This window comes from Pezoporus flaviventris, unplaced genomic scaffold (genome assembly GCF_033815535.1).
Source record: "Pezoporus flaviventris isolate CSIRO_AGI_PZ_B2104156 unplaced genomic scaffold, CSIRO_AGI_Pfla_v1 ptg000006l, whole genome shotgun sequence".
Classification (NCBI taxonomy): Eukaryota; Metazoa; Chordata; class Aves; order Psittaciformes; family Psittacidae; genus Pezoporus; species Pezoporus flaviventris.
In genome coordinates, this window is record NW_026892554.1 from 8,615,312 (window position 1) to 8,626,522 (window position 11,211).

Below are 11,211 nucleotides of genomic sequence, written 5' to 3' on the forward strand. Positions count from 1 at the left end.
AATGGCCACTGAAGTGCATTTAAAATGCGAGGGATTTCAAGTTAGCAGGAGCTTATAGTTCTATAAGTAAGGAATGTATCATCCGTTGGAAAGCAAAGCGTTTCCCCAAGTTTAGAAAAAGCCTGTGAAGTTGTTTTCAGCTTTTGAGAACAAACCCAGTATTTTTCCATTTGTCTTTATTATCTAATGGGAGGCACAGGGTGAAGAAGCAATAAGGCCTCTAAGGAAGAAGGTTTTATTATTTATTTTTTCTCAAAGGGGAAATATTGTCAGATTTTGTTTCATTAGTTTAAAAAACAACATCCCTTTTCACTGATACAGTCTTCTGAGCAAAGACTTGTTTCAATGAGTTCCATGCACGTTCTCAGTATTTCAGGAAGCATGGAAGTGTGGTTTGCAAAAGAAAGGAGTGATCTTGGACGACTTCGCCCTGTGATACTCAACTGGAGTTCCTTCAGATGGTCTGTTTTCATCATCCCCAAAAGGCCTCCTTTAAACCAAATCAGAGTCTCTCGAGGTTTTTCAGATGCCTTGAAAATGCACTGGAGATCATGTGAAGAAGCAACTAGATTTTCCATTACCCATTAAATTGCAGTGGGCTAATGCCGCAAGGGCCATTTGACTTGGGCAATTTCCATGTCCACCCATGAAACAAACTTACCTGGGTCAAATCCACTCCTCATGTGGCTTCCTTAAATGTGCTGAGAGGATTTACACCAGGTAAAAAACATTTCAGTTTAAATCAACAGGAGGGAACAGGAGGTGTTACACTGCATCCGCACCATGGATTTATAAGTGAGCAGAGGGTGGGTATTACTGATGTACTCTCTGTATGTCCCTTAGGCATTGCATCAGGGATACATCTACAGAGGCATTGGACTTCACTGTTTCAGAGCAAGGATTTGCTAATCTGCAGTGGTTCTCTGCATCTCCAGGCCAAGACAGACCCTCATGGGCGTCCAACTAAAACCCTTCTACAGCAACAGTGTGGCCATCTCAGATCTGAAATGCAGCAAAGCAGCAGTTATATGGGAAACGCTGAGCAGGGCTGAAACTGTGGACACATCTGCAATTGCTGTGCTTCCGGCTCTGTGCCAGCGACAAGTGGCTCATGTGAATGAGATCCTCCAGAAAAGACAATGCAGCCTTTGCCCAGGCAGGGACAGGAACCTGGAAACTGCCTTCCCACTGGCAGCACCTTGCTGAGAGTAAAGGGAGTTTGAATTCAATCTGCTGGAGACTCTGGGAAGGATGCTGAAGAGGGCAGGGAGCTTTGGGATACCTCTTTTTTCAGGAGCAAATGCCTTTAATGCAATCATTTTAGACCCCTTCTTGGCTTCAGTGCCCTCCCCACGACAGTGAGGCTGATTTTTTGTGCTAACGTCCTCATCTCTGGTGAACAATATTGCTGCTATATTTAATATGAGAGAGGGTTATTACAGTGCTATCTAGAATGAGCCATAACCATTATAGGTTGCTCTGTATCTCAAAGCTAATTTTAATTAAAGCTGCCAATAACCTTTGAGGTCTTTGACTTCTGGAGTTGAGGCAAAGGAACAAGATGCTCAGGTGGTTTCATTTGATTGTACAACTCATTATTAGAAGGGTGGGATCAGGTTCACTGGAAGCTGAGCATGTTTCCATGCTAGTTGTGAGGGCCCATCAGAGCCTTCCCAACACATGTGTGTATCTGGGAGTAGGTTATCATTTCTATAAGGCCATGGGAGTTATCTTGCCTCACTTCACCTAAATTGATTTTATTATGAGTGAAAACTGTGGCGCTTCATCTTGCCTGGGATGCTATGAGATCAAACACCCCCTCCAGCCAGAAATGGGTCCTTAGCAATTCCTTGGTCTGAAGTAAATGCAGAGAGTTTTCCTGCTTCCTCCCAGGCTTCCACAAACCTGGACATCACATCTGCCGCTCCACCAACACATGTGACGGAATATGAGGACACAGCTCCCTTTACCTGCAGGAAGCAGGAAAAAGCCTTGCAAGCATGATATTAAAAGACTGAAATGAACATGCAATTAGAGATCAGAAGAGCTTTTCTCACAGGAAAGTGCTAATTAGTCCAATCAGAGATTTCTCTGTCTCTTTACCTGTGCATATCAGAGTTCAAGATTTTGATAGTCACAGTAAACTTGGAAAATCCATTTATATCAAGCACCTTATGGCTGGTATAAGCTATGCAATTGATCTTCTTTACTTAGACCTTTGCCTATGACCTACATGTGATCAATATGCACATGCAGCAGAGGTGAGCTTGGGGCTGTTCCTGACACTGAATGCAATTTGCAGTCAGACACACTCACTGGTTTGAAGTGATTCCCCTTTTTACCACGTCCCTCCTCCACCTTCTGCCCCTACATGGGGTTTATTTCTAGCAAGGAGCAGGGAAAAGGATTGAGATTTCATGCACGTTAGTGCAGCTTTGTGAGGAGGGGACCACTTCAACCCCAGCATCAAAGGGACAGAATGAAGAATTAAATGACCTTTTCTTCCCATCTCCTCTGCCTGTGCTTTGTCTCCTGAATATCACCTGAAGAGTAGCAAGTTTTCTTCCCTGATGTCAGTCAATGGGCAATTTCCCCACCTCAGGTACTGATGGGTTTCCACTATGCACTATCACCTTCCATGTGCCAGTACACTTAGTACTATAATCACTACCTCCAGGAGAAAAGTCATTCCAGGTTTATCCTTATAGGGGAGTTACAGATTCACAGCTTGTTCATCTCCTCAGACTGTAAAGACAATCCTACACCATTGCATGGTTTGAATAATCTGGAATCCCACCAAGTCATCCTTCCCATTGCTGCAATGATACGATTAGGGGCCTTTGTGAGACACCGTGTGTACTTTGGCTTTATTTTGGTATCTAATCAGTTCACATTGAATCAGAATTAGCACTGTAATATGAGGAAATAGACAGCATATTTCTCTGAGAAAACAAAGGCAGGCAATGATGCTACGTGTGAGTGATAGTCCTTCTTAACTATGCAGTGAATCCATTTTTTTCTCAGCCTGAAACTTCAGTCTTGATTAACCAGTTCTTTCATTTTCTTCTCCTTGTTCAGCCTTAAAAGTTATTTACAAGGTACTTGTAGAAGAGGGTGATTCAGGCTGCTCTAATGCTTGGTTTGTTTTTTGTCTCAGCAAATTGCCTGCTGACCTGCAAGCAGTGGCCAAATCAGACTGAAATTAAAAAGGTGGTGGAATATGCCCCAGTTGCTCCTCAATCAATACCAGTCTAAATTACTGCAAACCTGGAGCCATGGTGCATGTAATACATCATTTTGTAACCCTATAAATTGCTTTTAGCCTGTCTCTTCTGATTTCCTTTTAATGGCCTTTCAGCTAAGATCAAGTGTAGCATCAGTTTCACATCAGCTGTGTACCCTACCCAGGGACCATCTCACACTGGCATTGGGATGAGCTCAGCCAATCTGCTGTAGCTCCTCGATGCTGGTCATTTGGAAGTTGCTCTGAGATGCCTCCCCTTTGCCACTCACATTCAGACAGGCGTTACTGTGAGGTCCTGCACAGGGACTTATCCTGTTTTAAGGAAGGAAGGGAGGTGGAGAGAGGATATTTGATTTTGGGATTCAATGCCAGAGTTACACAGCTCCAAGGCACTGTCCCTTCCTATGTTTTCTTTCAGCCAAACAGAGCAGTTTCAGTCCCCAGAAGCCGTGGTCTTGCAGACATCTTGCCGTGGCCTCCAGAGACCACAGCTGGGGAGATGATGCTGTAGGTAGTGCACCTCCTGCTCCTGGATCATCCCTTCACTTGCTGGGATCTGTGTGAAACTCAAGGAGCAGGTGTTGAGCCTCCCCTCCTCCTGAGATGGCCCTGCGGCTTGTGCTGCGATGGAAGATGCTCACCATCTGCTAATGTTGCTGGCTTGGCCATGCTGCTCTCCTCCCAGCATGTATGTGCCTGTATCACAAAACGCACTGCAAGAGAGTCCCCGACCTGCCTTTAGACCAGCCACTGCAGCTGAACTGGAAACATGATGGGCATTGAAAGAGCAGCTTGATCCTCTCCACTGGTCCTTTCTAGAGTCTGTGTCCATGGACTTATTTTCAAACAGTTTTTAAGAGAGGAGTCAAGCCCAACCCAACCAGTAGCAGGACCAACACTGCATCCCTTCAGACAGGACTTCTGCTTTTTGATGCCTTTCCCCATCCTCAATCTCCTTTGCGTGGCTGTTTGCTCCCAGTTTCAGGAGGCACCTTCTCATTTCCCATGAGGCGTGCAACAGAGAGATGTCTACTCGGGGTGCAGTCCCTTCACCTGCACCTTTCCAGCACTTCCCACTTCGGATACCAACTCCTCTGTAAAGTGTGTTCTTCCCTGGCCTTAATTTCAAGGGAGGTGTTGGGAGGATAAATAATAACATGGCCTTTGAGTTAAGCAAATCCCACTATCCCAGACCTTCCTGGACATGAATAGCTGGGAAGAGAAGTCAACTGGAAGTTGGCTACTCTGCTTGCTCCAAACATTAGTTGTAAGTGAAAACTTTTCCTCTCATTTCAGTGACATTTATCCAAGTTTTAAGCAGAGAGGTGGGTGCAAGGCAACAACCCCCCCCATTTTTACTGTGAATTTTCTTTCCTGGTTATGCATATAAAGCCAGTCATAGAGCTGGATGGGGCTTCTCATCTGTATCCAGCAGCAGATGTTTCCTGGGGGTCACATTGGAGATGCCGACAATCTCCCCCCTTTTTACCTTTGCTGAGAACCGGTAAATTTAACCATGCCACAAGAAACCAAACTGTGCTCAACAGCAAACAAGAAGTAGATTCATGGTGAAAGATAAGGAGATGAAGGACTCGAATGGGAATGGACCCACTCACCCACCCACCCTCCCTGCAACACCTATGTGCTTCTGTTTCACTATTCCCTGGCGACTGGCTTAAAGAGCTGTTAGGAAATCTTGGAAGAACTATGGAATTTGCTGTAATTAAAGCACTGGTCTGTGTTGGTGCCACGTGCAAGTGAAGCGATTCCCTGGGCTGGGAAGAGACATAATGAACATAATTACCCATAAGATGCTTACAGTTTGTTGACTTGATCTGTGCAACTTGCAGCACCCAGAAATGATAATGTAGGCTGTGTTGCAAAGAGCTCAAAACACTTTCAGATGTTCAGAGACGGTCAGAGATCAGATTTTCCTATCAGAAGTATCAAACACCTCCTCCTTCCACTAAAACACAACCTTTTAAAGAACATCTTAAGAGGAAAGCTATGCCTCCTGTTGGGGGGCACAAATGCAAATGTATTTCAAGCTGGTGTTTTAAGATGAAAACTTCCCTTTTGGCTCGTTTCCAGTTTTCCCAAGGGAATGCTAGCATTTTCCCACTGGAACTGCTGGCTTCCTTTCAAATGATGTTTAGCTCAGAAGAAAATTAATTTTTCTCTGGGGAGAGTTACAGGGTCAATATTGAAAGCAATAAAACACTTCTGAGACTCTGGAAGGAAATGCTGTGTTTGCCCCTCTGTGTCAATGCCCCCTCACTGCATAAGCCTCTTGTATCCCTTTACATAAAAGAAGGATGCAAAGGGAAGCAGGTGCGCTGGGGGAAGACACATGCAAGCAGTGATGGAGCAACCCATGAGTAACTGGCCTTTATTTTCCTAGGACCTTACAATCAGATGGCAACTTAGGTAAATGAAGCCAGGGTGGGATTTCCCAGCTCTGGCTGCTAAGGGAGAGGGCAACGTAAATGCTTTGAGGCTGCTTTGCTGTTCTTCTGCTGCCTTTCATCAGGAGTTGACAGAAGCTTCAAGGTGACACGGAGAGGCCATAGCTGTGGCCTTTTCCTCTTGGTGGGCTTCAGGTGGATTAACAGAAGCCACCACACTTTACAAGTGATGCAGTCCTGCCTGTGCAACCAGGATGTTGATAGCATCTTTGGAAGAGGGTACCACTTAGCACTGTTATTGTCCATAGGGAGTCTTAAAGCTCCTCAGAGATTCTGTAACTGAATAAAATGAACATCCAGCTGCAAACTTAATTCCTTTTCTCTCTGAATATCAGGAGCAGCATGCCATTGGCTATAAGCACCAATGCCTTTTACCTGTCTTTATTTGAGACTGAAGTATTTAAAACTTTCTGTTAATAACAGTAAAAAGCCCTCTTAATTAATGGAGCTTGTAACAGCGACACTTGCACACAGTGCGGTTTGACAAGAGAAATTACTTCTGTAGAAACATGATAATGAACCTGTGTGCAGATCACAGTCCTGATAGCCATAAAGCACTGCCTCTGGTTTCAATCTGCATGTTTGACCTTTCACCAAAAATGAATTTTAATAGGCAATTGACTTAAATAATTGGTGTGTGTTCAAATCAGTGCTGGAATGTGATGTCTTAGTGGTTAAGGTAATTGAGGTGTATGACAGGCTTTTCAAAAGATTTTCAGATTCAGATCAGGAGGATGATGCTTGGGGGGATCGGAGCTCAGTTCTGTGGCCGCATTACTACTGTATGGCCATCACTTTGGCAAAAGGACCTTTTCACCTCCTCGTACCTCTCCCAGCCCCCCTGCAGTACTCACTCCTGCTTTGTACAAAGGTTATGGAGATGAAGAGGATGTTGTGCTCTCTGGATTGCTATGGGGAGGAAAACCTGGGTGCACATCCACCCCGGTGTAAGTTAGAGCAGCCTCGGGATGCTGTGGCACATCTCAGCCCCTGTGCCTGCCCCAAGCTGGCCACACACAGGGGCTTCAGGGCTCTTGCAAGTAATGCCTGTGTGATCTCTGTGAGCTCACGTTTGCACATGCAGAATAAACCCATGTGTTTGCAGAGCATGATTTCTGCAATGGCACACAAGAAGGTTCCCTTTGCTTGTAAAGCATGGCTGTCAGTCTGGCTTTCATTTATCATTCATGGGTAAGAATAGGGGATGCCTCATAGCACCCCAGCATCAAGCACTGACAGGTCTGTGGTGCAGAAGACTGCTGAGGACCTGTTCTCTCTTCTGAAACAAATGAATGTAACATCTGCACATTAAAAATGGGCTGAACAGTGAAGGGCAAGACAGCACATCATGGTCTGAGACCTCATTCTGACAGGTTAAGGCTGTCAACCAGCCCTGCTGGCCACCACAGCCGGGTGGCAATGCCAGGATCTGCCCTTTGTGCCTCTTCCAGTGAGGTATTTCCTCACCAGGTAATTTCTTCAGTGATTTATGAGGCAGAGTAGACTCCATGTTGTTCTTCCATCACTGACCTGGCTCTACAGATAGAGCAGCAGTACTGAGTGTCATTGGTGGTATGGACAGACATGTCCACACTGGTACTGAAGTGCAGAGCGAGATGCAGATGCTTGTATTCATCACATGTGTTAATTTTTGTGCTTTGCTGCTGAATCTACCCCTCACATTTTTATATTTCTACCATATAGAAAAGTTTGATTCTTTGCTCAGAAAGAAAGTAAAAACCCCAGAAAACACCAAAAGTATTTCAACTTGGATGCTCTATCAGTGCTTTTCTCTGGGCTGGCCTCTCCATACATGTTGTCCATGAAGGACCACAACTATTTGTCATGAAGTCACACATTTCCTCCCTGGGTAATCCAGGGGGCTGGGGGAAGAGCTCTCAGGTGGAGCAGATAGGCTTTGTTTTCGTGCCTTGAATCTAGACCACCTGATAATCATTAAGCACCATGAGTTTATAAAAGGCTCCTCCCCAGCTCAGGTGGATTGTGGTGCGTGAGGAGCTCATTTTGGAGGCTGGCAGAGTGAAGAGCCTTTCCAGAGGAGGAGGTAGCTGTGGGGAGAGGAGCGGCTTGGGACCAGGGGTGGTAAGTCAGGGCGCTGACTGCTTTGGTTTTCCTTCTGCTTGAAATAGCTTGGTTCCCTTTGAGGTTCAGTCTCTAGTTGTGGAGTGCTGAGGAGGAGGAGAGGGCTTGCACCTGGGCAAAGCCTGCTTAAATATGAAGAGGTCTTCTAGTCTCTCAGGGAATATACCTGGGGAGAAGGGGCTGTGTTTGCACTCCTGCAGTTGAAGCAGCTTTCAGTAGAGCTGCTCTATGTGATGCCAGGGAGGTCAGATATTGACCTGAGTTTGTAATGACCACCCAGAAGGGATTTACAAGTATAAAGCGCAGCACTGGCTCTATTGCTAGGTGGCAATGTGGTGTGTGTCCTGGTGTGCTTTCTTTCTGATATGTTTATGCTGGGAAGAGGGGACTGAGCTGCAGTTCTAGTTCATGTGCTTGATTTGGGGCAGGGCAGCTGGAAGGGGAAGGGCTGTGTACTCTGGCTGTAATATTTATAACAGCTTCTTCCTTCTTTGTGTTTTGCTTGTCTGATGCTTTTCGGCTGCAGAGAGATAACTTCTGAGGAATGTATAATTGTGTGTTTCAGCTGATCAGGAAAGCTTATACGAAAAAGCAAACCCCACCATCTAGGGGCTTCTGCTGTTGGCTAAGACTGTGATAAAGCCACCAGGTAATCTCGGAGCAGGTCAGATGAGGTGCCTTGTGATGCTTTGTGTCTGCCTGGTGAGGCTAGCTATGGGTGTGATGGGGTGGCCCAGGGGAGGACTATGGTGTCCCTGGGGACACTTGGCTCTACAGCGCGTGATGCTGATGTGCACAAGGGCACTATAGAGAAACCCCATGTTTCCTGGGAGGAGCTGAGCCTGCCAGGGTGCATCTTGCTCCTAACAGACCAGCTTCATTCAAACGGAGTTTTGCTGCATCTTCTGAAGCTAAATTTAAGAAACTATTTGCAAAGAGTTGCCTTTATTTTTAGCCCAGAACAGTTCCTCGTTTGCTCTTGTTGTGCAGCTGCATGTGCAGCTGTACTGGGGTGATAGAGGGAGCAGCATGGGGCTGGGTGTCACTATGGCTGTGCCCAGTTCACGTGGGGGTTCTGAGCTCTTCATGGGCTTAAAGTGGGGAATGCCTTTAGGACTCTTTATTGAATAAGTCAGCAGGAGCTGAAGGACTGAAGGGAAACATGGTTTGCACATGGGGCTTTTTTAAGAAGTTGTAAGTTCTGTGGAATAGAAAACATTTTTCCTGTATTTGCTCTCAAAATGGAACTGCCGTCAGCTCAAATATTTTTGTGATGCTTCTGTAAATAAGGTTCACAGGTATGACTGATACAGCAATCTATCATCATGCCAAGCGGCTGCTCCACTCTGTGACTGCAATTTGATCCTGATGCAAAATAACCCTTTTAATATATAGGGGAAATAATCATAGCTTGTTTTCCCACAATATTCCTTCTCTGGAAAGATAAACTGAATCCTTCCATCAAGCCGTGTTTCCGCTTAATTAATGCGTGCTGCAGACCCTTTGGTGGAGTTGCCGTTCCCAGGCATGACAAAGATGAGCACAGCAGTGGATGGCAGATGGGTCTGACACAGATAGAAAAGCATGGGGGAAAAATTTACCCTTTTCTCTTTGAGTAACTGGCCATCCTCAGCAGTGCCTCTGCCATGATGCTGCTGAGATAATCTATCTTCTACAGCCTGAAAACTGGTAGGATTTGAGACTGACAGCGTGGAAAATAGGAACTGTCTTGGCATTGAGCGGGCTGGCAGGGAAACATCTTCCTGGGGGTGGGATTGACAGGGCAGTAAAACCGATTACCATGGCCCTGGCCTTGGTTTGCCAGGGCTGTGCTTATGCAGACAACACTTCTGATTGCAGTGGCTCTGCTTGCGCCCAGGTGAGAGGCTCCCATATGTTGAGGCTGCTGCGATATTGCTGTATGGAGTCACTTTGAAGTAATGCTTCTTGCTGCTGTGCATTATGTACTTGAGCTGTATTCCAGTGCTGAAGTGATGCCTGGAGGAACAGTGCCTTCTGGAAACATCATTCCACTCCTCTGTCTTCTGGAAAGTTCATTGCTGCCTTGACAAAATTCAGGTTTTATTAAAAATGATTAATGTCTATGCATTTAATCAAGGAGTATTCACACAGCGGTGGCTTTACTATAATAGCTTGATTTTAAACAGCTTGTGTCCTGATGCGTGAGGTGCGTTATGTTATTTGACAGCAGTGACATTTATATTTGTAATTACTAAATGGTGGTAATCCATTGGAAAGCCTGCCCCACTTGAGGGAACAAAATGGATGGAAATTCACAGCAGTGAAAAAGCACAAAGTGCCACGATACATCAGGGCATCCTGAGATTAAAAAAGCCAGGGATGACATTTTCCCACCAAACAAAAGCACATCCATGTTGCCAAATAAATTGCTGACTTTTAACTGTTTCTTTTGTATTCATGAAATATTCTCGTCCTGCTTATTGCCTGACACAGTTACGTCTTCATTTCAGAGCACAAGAGCATCTTGAAAGCAGATGATGTCATGTGCAGGAGTCATGGGCCTCCTGGGGTTTGATTACAGAATGCTGAATAATTGGGCAGTCAAGCTGGAATAGAGAACCCAAATCTGATATAAATCTTGATACATTGGTAGGGGAAAGATGTTTGGAGCTGCTGTTTTTAAAGTGCTGAGAGGTAGGATAAACTTAGCTATTTTGAAAGTGGCATTAGACTATTAACACTTTGCAGATATGATCTCTCCTCCTGCAAGAGGGAGCTTTATCAATGCATCTTCCATTGGGGAAGTAGGGAAAGGAGATGTTGTTAGGCCTGCTGGTAATCAGTGGTACTTATCGCCCAGTTAACAAGAGCTGTTGGAGGAGATTGCTACCTGAATTGTGCACATGTAGTAAGAACAGGGAGATCGAAATGAAATCCCTAACTTGGATGACTTGTATCACCCACTAGGATGCCTGGTGACACTGGGCTGCTCTTATCCCTGTCACCGATCTCCTTTTCTCTACTTCACGGGTTATTAGAGCATTTACAGTCCAGTTTGGGTCTCAGTCTTTGCTGCACAACAGCTCATAGGAGAAAAACAGACCTTGCTGGACCTGCACAAGATGCAGAAAACTTCCTGCAAGAACTGCTCCTCTGGAAGATTTAACCCTTTTTATCTCCATTTGCCCTCCAACAACCTCCGAGTTGAGTGCCGAGCATCTGGCTTTGGTGCAAGAAGCATGGACAGGACCTGGGGACCAGGCAAACCCAGAAGCATGTGGGAGAAGCTTTTCCATATTAGCTGGATTATTAAGGCGAGACAAAGTTCTAATGCTATCCCAGGTCATTGCAGGGTCTGACAAGGTGGTCTTCAGAGCAGGGGGCCAGCGCACGAAGAACACAGGTCCTCTGCTGTCT

The 11,211-nt window shown here is 45.5% G+C and overlaps 1 long non-coding RNA gene across 1 annotated transcript; it reads left to right on the top strand.

The window, feature by feature from the left end:
* Positions 1-7,721: 7,721 nt before the first annotated feature.
* LOC133265679 (uncharacterized) lies at positions 7,722-10,470 on the top strand. Its single transcript, XR_009742068.1, has 3 exons — positions 7,722-7,816; positions 9,005-9,110; positions 10,305-10,470. It is a non-coding gene; the product is annotated as an uncharacterized LOC133265679 (long non-coding RNA).
* The last annotated feature ends 741 nt before the right edge of the window (positions 10,471-11,211 follow it).